Source organism: Cyanistes caeruleus, chromosome 16 (genome assembly GCF_971803275.1).
Source record: "Cyanistes caeruleus chromosome 16, bCyaCae1.hap1.1, whole genome shotgun sequence".
Taxonomy (NCBI): Eukaryota; Metazoa; Chordata; class Aves; order Passeriformes; family Paridae; genus Cyanistes; species Cyanistes caeruleus.
Window position 1 is genome coordinate 10,335,582 of NC_141716.1, and position 15,006 is coordinate 10,350,587.

At 42.4% G+C, this 15,006-nt stretch overlaps 1 long non-coding RNA gene across 1 annotated transcript in view; it reads right to left on the reverse strand.

Annotated features, from left to right (window-relative positions):
- Nucleotides 1–15,006, reverse strand: part of LOC111938296 (uncharacterized) — a 172,566-nt gene that overhangs the window by 85,518 nt on the left and 72,042 nt on the right. Inside the window, exon 5 of the long non-coding RNA XR_015277052.1 lies at nucleotides 14,558–14,643. This is a non-coding gene — a long non-coding RNA (uncharacterized LOC111938296). The remainder of the gene's footprint in view (nucleotides 1–14,557; nucleotides 14,644–15,006) is intronic.

Consider the following 15,006-nt stretch of genomic DNA (forward strand, 5'->3'; position numbering starts at 1 on the left):
AATGAAAATTAGAGGTGGTTCTTCTTGCAAAAAAGCCTTTGTTTTGTTCTGAGTCCTTGATACTATAAGATCTTCTCAACGTCTAAAAATGTTGTGGTGGAAGAACACATGAATGATAAAACCTCTCAGAATCCAGGACATTGTTTTCCTTCACACAAAACTGTCATTAATTCCAAATAATTTTAACGTGAGTTACTAGACTGTGATAAAGGACTTGAGTATTCCCCAATAATACACAGATGTTATCACTTCATGCAGGAAATACCCAATCTGCTCATTTGTTCTTTGTATGCAACAAAAAGTGAGGAATAGTAATTTAATTACTGGTGAGGATCCTCAAAAGAGTCTGGTTACATTAACACCAGCTCCAGAATATGCTGCATTCCTTCCCACAGAAAAATACAAAACCAAACCAAAATCAGTACCCCCTGCCCCAATATCAACGAGGAATTATTTTGTCAGGAGCTGTTTTCCTATGAAAATGTGGAAACAAAAAAGAAACTAGATTTCACTGCTAATTATTTAGCAGGTTTGCAGGAAAACAAAAAGCACATGGTTAAAATGATTGGGCCATCAAGCCATTTGTCTGTGAGCAGTGACTGTTTTCAGCAGCAGTGTGAAAACAGGACTTCTTGAAGGCTGAAGAGCTAAATACACAAGAATTCAGCTCTTCCTTTCAGAACACTTTCATTTTGTTCTGGACATCCACTGCGCCAACAAATACTTTGTTTTAGCTGGTGGTGGATTTTCTGCAGATGGGCACAGGCTGGACAAGCCAGGCAGGGTTTGCTATTGCAGCTCCTGCTCAGCTGTCGGGCTGGGTGATACCAGGGTGATACCAGGGTGATACCAGAGTGATACCAGGGTGATACCAGAGTGATACCAGGGTGATACCAGGGTGATACCAGGGTGATGCCTGGTTGATACCAGAGTGATGCCTGGTTGATACCAGAGTGATGTCTGGGTGATACCAGAGTGATGCAATACCAGGGTGATGCCAGGGTGATGCCAGGGTGATGTCAGGGTGACACCAGGGTGATACCAGGGTGATGCAATGCCAGGATGATCCCTTCTGCAGCGTGGGAGGAGGAACAGGCACTAAGGAACCCTGCTCACACCCCCAGGGGCCAGGACAGCTCTGCTGCATGCTCAGGTGTGCAGGGCAGAGGTGGCACCTCACCTTCACATTCTTGCTTGGTTGGGGACCTAAGGAGCCGTGTCTGTCACCACCACGTAGCCTTTGGGACAGGAAGGGCTCAGCTAAATACAGCAGGAAACGCTGCCCTGCTGGAGCCAGAATATCCCTTTATGAGTGAGGAAGACAAAGAGAGTGGCTGAAAGTGCTTCCTTGTGTCTATAAATCTTTACTATCTTAGGTCAAATTCTGCCACCCTGCTTGGAGGCAGAGCCCAGAGCTCCTTTCTGAATTCTGCTGTTTTTTCCAGTGAAATAGGAATACACTGATTAATGGCCTCTAACCCCACAAGAAACAGTGAATATCAGTTAATGTTTGTACAGCTCTATTGTTGGAGCTTGTCTCTTCTCTGACCCTGAGTCAATGAAACTCCATTTCCGAGCTGCAACAAGAAGGAGAAATGTAAACTAACAGCATTACAGATCATTAACCCAGAATACAGCTCTCGACACAAAATGCACAGGACAAGACGATGTTAAAAGGACAGAACGGAACACTCTGGTGCTCATTTTTAACCTCCTTGCCTTACCTCCAGTAGCACAACCAAATGTAATTACAGCCAGCAGCAAAAGGAAAATCAAGATCACAGACTCAATCCCGATTAAAATAAATAAATACGGAAAATATAGAAAGCATATGGGCACTGAAGAGCAGCATATGGATCACGTCCTGAAGTACAAGGCCTGCCATATGCTTCCAGAGCCTGGTTCAAAGGAAAACCTCGCTCCCTCCTCCCGATGTCTTTGGCTAGGTCACGAATCAGCTGCCTCCCAACATCTTGTGCCATTGGGCAAGTTTGCTTTTGAATAATGAAGCAAGTTTCGGCTCAGCATGGGTAGAATCCCAGGTAGAAAATGGGCAGATGGCTGGTCCTAGTTAAGCAGGCAGAGACTGACATGAAGCATTCCCCTTTGCCTTCTTTCAGGCCAATCTTTGCATTGTGTCCTACACCAGCTGTATGGATCTAAACCTCTTTACCTCCTGTTTCCTTAAGAAAATAACCCCTAATATTTTGACCTCCTGTGCTGCCCCACCAGCCCTTTGGGGAATGTTAATGAGCTGTTAACATTGCTTGGGATGTGGCACTCAACCAGTTTGTGGAGTTCTTCAGCCTCTTCCTTCCCAGGCCCCTGTTCTTTCATGCTCTGCTGGCCCCAGCCAAGCCCATCTGCCTGAGGATGGTGAGCATATGCTCTGTGCCTGGCACTGCCCGGCAGGAAATGGTGCCTTGCAGCCATCCCGGTGCCTGGCATGACATAAGGACAATTTAGATCACAATCAAGGAACAGCACTGCTCCAGCGTGGGGCTAGGAGAGGAGGAAGGAGACAGCAAGGACTGGTCCCCAAAGAGAGGATTTCCTGCCATGCTGCAACTGCAGAGCTGAAGGGCAGAGACAGACTCTCCTAGATGGCTGCAAAACCAGTGCTGAGAACTTAAAAGCACCAGGAGGCACTAAGGTCTGCACTGCTGCATGAATTCCACGGATGTCATACATGAAATGTATTTGCAATTATCGATGGTGTCACTATGATCAAGGGGAGCAGAGACAAAAGCTCCTGCTCAGGGATGCTCGCTGTCTTCAACAGATTGTGCCAGGGAGCCCTGCTGGGAGCTGGATGCTGGAGAGCAGAGGGGCAGCGTGTGCTGCAGGCTGGGGGTGCTGCTGACAGCACTGATGTGAGCCAGCTGCCCCAGCAGCAGCCCCGGGCAGGGCAGCGCTCACATGAGCTGAGCAGATGTCCAGGGAGGACAGGGAAGGAAGGGCTCCTGTCCCGTGGCTGCACTGCTGGCCCAGTCTGTCCAGGGAATTGCTTTCTTCCTCTGGCTTTTGGCAGAGTTAAGTTTTGATTTCACGCTGGCCCCACTTACAGAGCACACAGCATGGAAGGACTGGAGTGTGCAGGTCAGCCTGCCCCACCAGGAATGGCTTTCCTATATTATTTCCTATATTAGTCCTATATTGTCAAATCTGGGCATTCAAAAGTCAGGGCTCAGGACTGAAGACCACAAAACAATCAAAAAAAGAAGGAAAAAAATACCACCCACCCTCAGCCCCATCTTTTTCAACCAAAAGCCATTTCTTCTTTTCAAGTTTTACACGACTCTTTTTTTGCTCAAGAGCCTAAATTTTCTCTTCTGGAAGGATCAGATATTCACCTGGTTCTGGGATACAAAAAAATGTGGTTTTAGGAAAAATAAAGTCCTACCTGATAAAATCCAGGTAGAACTCTTATTTAGCAGCAGCATTGTCTGGTTTTTATGACAATATTAATATCAAGGTGAGAAAACCTGGGATTCCTGCCTGATGCTGTGCATTCAAATGGTTTTAAACTTACACTCGTGTGGGGAAGGGGTGCTACTATTTAATTGTCTCATTCATTTTAGAATTGTGCCTTTTAAAAAAGCAAATGGAAAGACAAATGAGTACAGAAAAGCTGGAATCATAAAAAAGAACATCCTTTTGTTAAAAAAAAACTACACAAGAAACCCCACAAATAAAACCCCACAAAAAACAAAAAAGCAAAATAAAAAAAGCAAACAAAAAATAAAAAAACAACAAAAACAAACAAAAAACCCAAAATGAACAAAAAAAACTACAAAAAACAAAGGACCCCACAACTACTCAAAGCTTCAAGTAGCCATAGTAAAAGCCTGCAAGAAATTTCATATTGTAGACTCTTGAATCTTGAAGATGTATTCAAGACATAATGATAGGACAAGGAGGAATGATTTTAAATTAAAAGAGACGAGGTTTAGAATAGGTGTTAGGAGGAAATTCTTCACTCAGCAGGTGCTGAGGCCCTGGCACAGGTGCCCAGAGAAGCTGTGGCTGCCCCTGGATCCCTGGAAGTGTCCAAGGCCAGGTTGGATGAGGCTTGGAACACCCTGGGATGGTGGAAGGTGTCCCTGCCATGGCAGGATTAACTTCAAGGTCCCTTCCATCCTATGATGACGTGGATTGGAGAGGACTAAAGTTAAAAACACAGCTCTACATTCTCAACCAGCTCAGTGCTTAAGCTCCTTTCTGTTCCTGTGCTCAGCATTTAATTCTGGCTGGAGCAGAACCCGTTTCCTCCCTCATGACTGCACAGGGTCCTACTGAGAGGTCTGCAGAACATCACCCCCAGCTCTTCACACACAGATTCACCCCCCTCACCTTCTCATGCCCAGCAAACCAGATTGTCTACACACACTCACCAAGGTTTTGCAAAGGAAAGAAGCAAAACCTCCAAGAGTGCCAACAAAAACAAAGCCTGGTAACGGAAGGTGACTTACAGCTTCAGTGCCATGGAAATTAATCCCCTAGGAGAGGAAATGCTAGAGCAGAGTTTAAAATTTTGACTTGAAAAGTTCACTGCGTTATCACTTTTCCCTTTGGGATCAGATTTTCCACACTCTCTGGATTGTTTCACTAAATAAATTGTCCTATTTATGAAACAGGTACAAAACTGACCAATTTTTATTTGACAGAAAGAGTTGCTAGAAGAATAGGTTTTAATATCTTGGTATATGGACAAGAACAGCCTGATTTTCATTTCTTGCACTGATCAAGACTCTAAACCAGTCCTGGTTTCCAATAACACCCCATAAATTGAAAAAAAAGGCCTATCCTAATTCTATCCATAACATCTAATTAAAATACACTGAAAGCATAGGAAATGTTGCTAGGTCAAATGACTGCTAGCTGTAAAAAATATATACAGACTTTCACAACATTTCAGATTAATGTTTCATCAGAATTTAAGATTTATATTGGAAAATAAAAGCACTACTTTGAACAAGTAAGCTAAATACACATAATACTGTGGCTGACAAGCTCACATTTTCTTTTTTCCTTTTATGTTATTTTTAAGAGAGAGTATCAGATAAATTTGGTCACATTAGCTTGCCTACATTTAGACAAGGGAAAAAAAAAAGTGTCATTTACTTAAAGTTACTTAGTTTGAACCTCATATGCATAAGTGATTGGATAAAATTTGCTTCTTGTTCCCAATGAAGACATTGTGACATTTAAAGGGAGGAAAACTGAAGGAATAGTGACAGCACTGAACTTTGGATTTGGAGTTCTGGTTAATATTTTCAGTTCTCTTGTAGACTTGTTATATAACCTTGCGGGGGGGAAAAAAAGCCCCAAACAACACATTAATCCTGATTTAAAATCCAAATCCCAACTAATCTACCAAATAGAACACTTCAATAGCTAATTGAATTGGTCTTCAGCCCCTCAGAAAGATGAGGGTGCAGAAGTGCACTAATATTTGCAAATTCTAGATTATGTTCTCATAGCCTGATTCTCTGTCTCTGATCTCTGTCTGATCAGATCCCCTGACACTCTGGAGGTGTGAACGCCTGCACACATCTAAAGCAGCAAAGAACAGAGGTTCCTGTTTCAGCTGGAATGCAGAAATATAAAACTCTGGGCCTATCAAATAGAGGATTAGGAAAATAAGCATGTAATTGAGTGGAAGGCAGCAGAAGTTGGAAGGTGTCCACAGGATAACTTAGTTTAGTTGGAGGATCAGTTCATGACCGTGGAGTGGATTTGTCAGTGAAACTTTATTTTCTGGTTATGTAGGGAAGTGGATCAAACAACAGCAGCCCTAGATATCATGTTCTGATGTGAACTTCAAGAGTTTGAAGTTTGCATGAAAAAGCATTAAGTAACAGGAAAAAAAATAAAAAAAAAATTGTAGGTGGAAAACACCCCAGGCCTCCCCAAACAAAGAAAACAAATGATGATTAAAGGAAAAGATAGTCATTGTTAATAACATTCTCTTGGAAGGTGGAAGATTTGTAGAAGTTGATAACTAATTCTCTCTCAGGGCTATTAGTGGCCCAAGAGGGAGTGGAGTGTGCACAGGGAGCTCAATGTGTCTCCTGTAATTCTGGTTAGGAGGAGTGACTGGGCAGGAGCCAGACCTGGATTATCTCAAACTGATAGAGGGAGCACACGTGTTTAGAAAGAGGAAAGAGTGCCAAATATGCAGCTCCTCACTCCCATAAAACATAAGGTGTTTTATTTCTGCATCAGATGTTTCAAACACAATTGACTTCTATTAAGTTTCAATGTAAACCACTTTGCTTTCCTAATGTAGCATGAACTTTAACTGTGGCCATTTCAGAGACATTACACGGATACCATATTACCAAACAAAAGATACACATTTGCTGTCTCTCAGATTTATTTTTTTTTCCCTTTCTGTCTCACCCTGTCTGGAACTTGGACTTGCTTCTTCTTTTCAGCTATTTCTCATTTATAGCTATACATATGTTATAGGAATTTTCCAAAACATTTGTCATAAATATTATGTCCTTGTTAGGAGATAACAAAAACAACAACAACAAAAAGAAATAGAGTTGGCATTGTTTTATTTCATAGGACACAAATAGAAAGGAACTGAAATAATGTTCTAACTAGAAGGTATTTACTGGTCAATAACAAGCATTTTGTGGACACCAAGAAAGGCAATTTCCCCTCTATCCTAAAGGCTGGGCTAGCCAGGGGCTATTTGGAGGGGGCAGAGCAGTTGTACTGAAATAATTCTGGCATAAAACTCATTGTCCTGCATTCACAAGTACTGGAAAATGCATCCCATTGCATTACTGATCAAAAGGTGGGACAGTTTGAAGGATTTCATTTAATCAGGCAATGAGAAAGGCTGCTGATTAGTTGGCTAATTCTGGCTCACAGCTTAAAACTTGATCACAGGTTTTCTAACAGCAAATTAAAGGTAAAGCCAAAGAAAAGTCAGAAGTTTCAGCTGGCAAGAGTTCACGGGACTCTTTCTTCCAGTTTTGATTCATAAGTAACGTTTTGTAGCTTGACTTCCAGGTTTGCAGCTAAAGCCTTACGTGCAAAAACTGAATGCCCTGTTTCATGGCTAGGAAAAAACTGCACATTACTTATGAGAGGTGCAGTGGCAACAGCTGCAGCTCCAGCTCTTGTTGAACTCTTTGCCCCACGTTTTGCAGGTTGCATTTTGCCTGATTTTTGGTACAAATAATCCCATTACTTTACCAAGGAACCAGAGATAAACAGATCTATAATAAACTTCCAAAGAGGCACCCTCTTAAGAAAAGTGGAGGAGACAAAAAGGCAGAAACCTCATCCTGAAAATGGTTATGCCATCTTTCAGGAACTTCCCATCCATTCCTTCACAACAGAGCCCTTGGGATGTGCCACATCCAGCTGGAAAGGGATGGCCACAGTACACTCAGGCTGGCTTGTGCTCACCTGGGCTGCTTTCTCCAAGCTGTGCCTCTGTGTCCTGCCTGCTTCCACACTTGTTCTCCCAGAGGACATAAGCACATCTAGCCACGCTTCCTGTCAAAAATCCTACAATTCAATTATTTCTCAGCTTGAGTTCCCAGAGCCTTTTCAAGGATCTCCAAATTGGTTGAATAATCTGGAACCAACCTAAAAGAGAAGCTGTGGCTGCCCCATCCTTGGCAGTGTTCAAGGCCAGATTAGATGGAGTTTAGAGCAACCTGGGATAGTGGAAGGTGTCCCTACCCATTGCAGGGAGCTGGAACAAGATTACCTCTAAGGTCCCTTCCAAACCATCCTATGATTCTATGAAAAAGCAGCCTGAAGCTAGTCAGGAACAAACAAAACATCTGGAATAGTATTTACAGCCTTTTAAGAGAAAGCAAGAGCTGCCAATGGGATACACGACATGCTCTGGCCCTCTGAACCAGGCCCTTGCCACGTAGCCTGTATCAAGGCAGGACAGGATAACCACGTCCTGTCTCAGGAGTCTGCACCAGCTGCAGGAGCAAACAACAAGTGAACCCACTGCGCACAATGGATGAAGTGTGAAATTAGTTCTGTCATCTCCACGCACACCACAGTGAATCAGGCCTTCCTGAGGGCTTCAGCAGATCAAAATTTCCACTTTTTTAATCTGAGAACAAGGCAAGAGTGCACAGGACCCTGCCCCACTCCTCTCTGCCGGGCTAAGAGGCCAAAATAAAAATGAGGCTAAACAAACCTGTTGGGAGAAGAGATGAAGGCATGGAGGGGGGAATGGAGAGAAATGACCACTTCACCTTTTGCTGCTTTTAGTGGATTCTAATTAGGAATCTGGCAGTGCCACCCACTCAGCGGGAAGCCCGCGTTATTAACGCTGGCATCAAAAGCAAGCCGACTGCAATCTGCGGGAGCGGCTGCCGAACTGGCACTGCCTCCCCTCCGCTCTTGGCCCAAGCACCACAACAGATGTCTGAAGGCTTGGTGTTTCTTTTCCTAGCCCTACCCCCGCTTCACATGACCTTATGCCAGAGATTACATGTACAAGTGCCAAGGTAAAGGTCCTTAATGGGTCAAAGAAACATCCTTAAGAGGCTATTTCTTTTAAAGCTCTCTAATTTTAAACGGTGTGTCGAGGCTGTGAATGAGCATAGTCTTGTGGGGGACACAGAGAAATGTATAACCATTCAGCTGTAATTATAGTAATCTAGTATAGTCAGTGCGAAAAAACAATGGCCTTTCCTCTCTTGTTATTCTGAATCATTTGTAGATGTTCATGTTTTAATCATATTTTCCACACGAATCGATATGAGAGAGGGAACGACAGAGAGATAATTATGTGCGCTGAACAAATATTCTACCTAACTGAGGTTGTGCTGGGAAGGGCTGCTGGTAATTAATGAAGAACTGCCACACGCTTGTCAAGTGCGAGCAGCTCTTTAAGGGCGAGCCATCGTTTCAAATTGGGAGCTCGCTGAGATTGAACAGAATTGGAAAGAAAATAATAAAGTTTGGTGCCATCTCCTTCAGCACCAGCCTCCAACAGCGAGCAAAGGAGGTTTGCACATGGAATGCAAAAGGTGCCTGGTGTCTGCTTGTGCTGTGTGAATGCAAAGCACGGCCCTGGCTCGTTTAGAGTGTGATCAAGGGGCACAATCTTCCCTGGGAGATGTGGAACTAAAGGAAAGTGTTACGGCTGCATGGCTGAAACACTAAATGTTTATTTCGACTCATTTCTCTGTCTCAGAAAGTCTCTTCGCATCAAGGCAAACCTCTCAAGGTACTGAGTGAGATTTTTAAGCTTCCACGCTTAAGCAGAATCTTTACAAGACCTGAGTTGGTTTCAGACCTGAGTGGGGGAAAAAATCAAGCCCAAAAACCAAAAGTAAAAACCATTTATTTTTCATACAGATCCTAGATGAAAGCAGAGAAGCCACACTCTGAACTCCTAAGCTCTCAAGCAGCACCCCAAGTCCCGGGCTTTTCAATCCCTTCCTGTTAAATTCAAGTTCCAGCATGCAAATGAGTGTTATAATCACTGCGGCGCAGCAGACACCGAGCTTGAATTATAATATACTACCAGCTCAGTGTGCCAAAAGCACTTCCCTCTCTCTCTCTCTCTTTCCACACCAGTTCTCTGATTTCTCAGCTTTTAAATACCCTCTTGTTCTTTCTACGCACTCATTGTGCAACACAATTTATTTCTGCAACACATCGTTACAGCAAGGGAAGTGTGAGAGGAGGTGGGGACAGTAGACACCCAGAGGTGTGAATGGGTGGGAACAAACTAAGTGCTATAGCGAGCCACCAGTCAACACCTTGAGGTTTCAAAAGAAGGGGGAAAGGTGGGGAAAGAGAAAGAAATGTATTTTCATGTGCTTTATAACTTCCATGGATATTAGAGAGCCCCTGTGCCAAGGCAGATGCTGCATTACCGAGGCACTGTGTCAGCCACAAAGAACACAGACCTGTACATGTGCCAATATCAGCACTCCATCATCCATCCCTTACAGGCTCTTTGTCTCTCTTTGCCTCACTTCTTTTTGCAAAGCTTCTTTCTCCACAAGAAGGAAATAAATGTTTTAAAAGAGGAGGAAAAGCCCCCGCCATTTCACACAAGCATCCAAACCAGCATTCCCAGGCACAGGATAAAGACACTAAACAACCACAGAAAAAGCCTCTTACATTTTTATAGTCATAGTATTTTTTAACTATTTTTAGCATTATATTTATATCCAAAATGTTCAACTGCAACATTAATTTTACTGGGGGGATAGGGTGAGATTTGAGGGACCTCATACCCTCTCTTACCAATCATTTAAAAACCATTCAGGAGGAAAATGCAGCTCAGTACAAAAGCTACAGATTCACTGAAATGTTTGTACAGAAATAGTGCACCACCAACCATCATTTGTGTGGGTGTGATGAAACTCTACTCTTAGTGATTTCACTGAAACTACAGCTTCATCCTTACACCCCTCCAAAACCAGGAAAGGAAAGCCTATAATGGGTGAGGAAAGCAGACAAAGCCCAAAAAAAAAAGAAAAAAGAAACAGCTTAATACTATTAATTATATTAAATAAATAACACCCTTCACCTCTCATTGCTTGTTGGACTAGGAAAACACTGCCACTCTGAAAAGTTACACACTGTGCCCGTGTTCCTCTGCACAAGGGAAAAACCAAAATGTAGAGGAGCCAGAAAAGAGGCTTTTAGCTGTGAATCAGATCCTCAATACCCATGAGACAAACTGACCTGCAGTCTGTGGGCTGAGACACAGGAACACAGACTGGGAGGAAAATCACCAGAAAGTGACTAGGCAGGGGTGAAGCACCACCAGCAAAAGAATGAACCCTTAAAATATCCTGCACCTTCCAGCACAAGCACTTGTAACCCACCTTCCTTGCCTGGAGCTGCTGAAGCAGGTGCAAGAATGCCTTGGCAGTAAATGGGAAGCAAATGATAAAATCTATTGTGCAGGAAACAAGTTAAGGAAAAAGAGAAGAAAGGGAATTCATGGATGGATTCATAATCTTAAGGAAAAGTAGCCTTTTCCTTAAAACTCTCATCCCCCCACTCTGGGTGGCCCCATTCTTTCCAAGGGGGGCTTGGTGAGATTTAGGGGATTGTAACTCGCTCATAAGTATTTGAATTGCAGCTAAACTTGGTCCTTCATGCGAGTTTCCAGCCCCAGATGCGACTTTTCTCTCCCCTTTGGAATTAGCACAGAAAATCACATGCCTGTTTTGAAGTTAAGATACTTCAAAGCCATTGGGGCTGATGGTTTCAAATGGTCTCAGCACTAACAGTTTGGGAATCAGTTGCTTTCCTAAGGAACAAACCCAGAGGATGGCTCAGGGACAATCCAAGCCTTGAGCTGGCACTCTTGCCCTTTTCTTTCCTGGGGACAGAATTTCACTTGGAGTCCTCATGACAAAGTTTGGGAACCAGCCTTCAGGAAAGTGTTTCACAGTTGGTGATCAGAACCTGAAAATTCAGTGTAAGGACTAGTAGTTATTTTCCTTTTTAAGGTGAAAAATTACAAAAATTTCTTTATTATTTATCACATAATTTAATGAATAATGTCTCCTGCTACCTAATGCTTACAAGGTCACAGATCATGAAAACCATAGATTTTGTGTATATTCCAAATCACAGTGGTCATGATTCCCTCATAACTTCCAGCCACAAGTAAGGAGACACCAGGGGCACAAGCATTAGCCATGAAACCCTGGAATGTGAAGTGTCCAGAGACAAGAGATCTTATTCTATTCTGGGAGATGAAAATCAGTCTTAGAATACAGAACAGAAACAGGAGGGATGAGAGAGAAACAAGGGAGAATGGTTTAAATAGGGCATAATTTTTATATTCAGTTTGACAAGCACACATCTCCAGTAAGACCAGGAAAAATTACACCCACCGTTAACTGAAACCAAGGCTTGGATTCCCTAACAGAGTTATTTTCTGTGATGTTCTCCTTTAGGAGAACATCTACAGCTGTATCTATTTCATTTTAGCCTCAAAGATGTCTACTGTCATCGCTCAACTACCTTATAAGTGGGTCACCCTTGAGAGAGAGCAGAAAACGCATTTCACACTGCAAGAACCACAGAGGGAACCATTTGCCTATTTTGCATGTTAGAAGTTTACTGTAATCACTGCAGAACATTTTAATTTTCTGTCTACATTCTCTGTTCCTGCTGTGGAGAATTTTTTCCACCCCTGATATTCCTGTAGCTGCAGAACCACAAGCTTTGCTCACCACTGTGCCTTCAACAGGTAATTTTTCTTAAATGTGTGAATTCTTCCTTTCCAACTGGGCCATCTTCCAATCTTTACAGAACATACCTTACATGAGCAGGTGCTTCATATTGAGCACAGATGCCCAGAAAGGCACAAGCCGACTCGTTTGGGTAAGAAACACTGCCAGCACAAGCTTCCTCATTAGGTTTCAGTTCCATCCTTAGCTAGTGCTGCAAAAGTGGAGAAAACAGAGTTTTCCATAGAGCCTCATAGCTCCTGTAGCAGCCAGAAGTGGTTATGGCTGAATATGCATGAACAAAAAAATAAACAAATCCAGTATATTAAAAATAAATAGTAGCCAAGTCTTGTTTTCAAAGAGGGATTTCCTGGCAACAGGTTGTGGATGCCTCCCCCACCTAGCACTCAGTGGCAGCCTTACAAGAGCAGCACAGATCTTTGATACACACATGCAATATCACTCCTTTCCAAACTCTGGTCACCAGGAATGTACCTGTGCAGAGAAGGAAATGTGGTGCACTGAGTTATTTGTAAACTGAGCAGCAGTCAGCTACAACTCAGCCATCCTTGGCTGGTACACAAGGCCAGCTCTTTGAGTGCCAGAGATCAATTAGAAAACTCTGGCCAAACACAAGTGGAAGCAGTGTTGAGGCTCATGTACATCCCCACACTGACAAGCTGGCATGTCCATCTCTGGGTGAGCCAATGCCACATCACCCCTTTGCAGTACAACCATTTCTTGGTACTTGCAAAGACATCAGTGTGGCCCTTGTGCAGTTTCAGAGTTCCATTCACACATCACATGCAGTTTCCCCTTCTGTGTTTCCCCTTCAGTGTCGCTGTGGCGTGCGGGAGGAGCAGGAAGAGAGACCAGGTGGATTTGCAGATGACTTAACTTTAAAAATAACACTTAAAAAATATAATAACAATAATAATAAAAAAATCTTTCCACTGGCCCAGCCTCAGCACTGCTGGAATGTCTTATTTACTCACATAAAGAGGAGGTGATGGGGGATGTAGCTTCTCTCAGTCACTTTCTTATTCAGCTGGCGTGAGGCTGAGGAACTGAAACACACTCAATTAAATCTTGTAGTGTGGCTGCTTAGGGTGTTTTTCTCTCCCCCTCCTTTTTCCTTCTTTTCTCAATCCAAGATTCAGACAGGAAAGCAGCACCACTTTCCACTGAAGCCAGGGTGCTTTGGGAAACATCTCAACTGGTTTTTAAATCACATTTCCAGGATCTGGGAGAGCTTTCCAAAAAGTGTTCTGGCCCACCCACATCCAAACAGCAGAGACTCCAGAGGAGTCCTCGCCAGCCCCAGCCTCTTGCAGGACACATGTGGGTGTGGGCCTCAGAGTTTTGGACACTTGCTGAAAAAAAATAAAAATAAATGGAAAGGGAACTTCAAAGGGAGCTAGCTGAAGCACTTCAGAAATTAATCACGCCTGGTGGAAAAGATGATTAGTGGCTTCTTGTGCTCTGGTTTTAAAGCTATTGATCTTGGACACAGGAAGGAGCTTTCATATTCTCCACAAGGCACAGATGGTCAAAAGGGTCCTGAGAGGAAAAGACAAAGAGAAACCACAAGGGAACTCCAGGGAGTACCAGAACTCAAGGTGTGTCCCAGGGATCCACTGAAAAGGATGCACTGGAAAATCAGGCACAGCAGCAGCAGCAGCTTTTGCTGTTTTTCCTTTCTCTCAGTTCCCTCAATCATTATCTAAGATTTCTTCCTTTGAAGCAGGTAAGCTTTAAAAGCCATTTTTCATCACTCCAAATACACCACACCAGAAACACCAATAAAATAATTTGCCACAGCTTTGGTGCTGTTTTCAAGTCCACAGACTATGACTACCTGGCTCACAAGCAGAAAGGTTGAAGCAGAAACTGTAAGAGGAAAACATCAAGGCTTTTCATTGAAACTAAGAGTTTGGTGATTGAAAGTAATGTAACATCTCTCTCTCATGCTCTCTGGCCAGTTTTATAGGCTTTCTGTAAGCTGAATTTTCCACACAACAGACAGTTATATCAGAAAATACAAACCATAATCCCTAAATTGCCTCTACTGTAGTTGTGTGCAGGGTCAAGTTTTCTTCTGGGAAGCACTGTCCATTTTCATCTCCAATCAAAATAAAATTAAATGTATGAAATAACCAACATTTTTTCCATAGCAAAAATTATACATATTCTTGCTATTATTATAGAAAAAAACATATCTTTTAATTAAATTGCTGAGCAAACTTGAAATTGCATTAGGTAATAATATTATGACTAAATAAACAGGCCAAAATTTCCCATCCCTGAGGTGGTGGTGCTTACTCACAGCAAATATCTGGAGAGGGACTTACTGAGCTTCCCATTGTGGCAGGAAGAGGTAGGATCAGGTCTTGCTTCTCACATCATTCAGAAATTCAGGTGCTGGCCATTCTTTATCCTGAAAAATTATTATTATTATTATTATTATTATTATTATTATTATTATTATTATTATTATTATTATTATTACTATTACTATTATTATTACTATTACTATTACTATTACTATTACTATTACTATTACTATTATAATTAATTGTATATTATATAATAATATATATTATCTATTATTACTTATGTAAAATATGCATTTAATATAACATATATATATACACATTTTATATATACAATTTCTATACCTTTGTATTACCATACCCATCCTGACTCAAATGAAAATTTGGGTAATTACATCTGCCTGTCTTCCATTTCTCTTAAATTATCTCAGCTTTGTGTCCCCAGTTCCCTTGTGACCAGGAGCAAC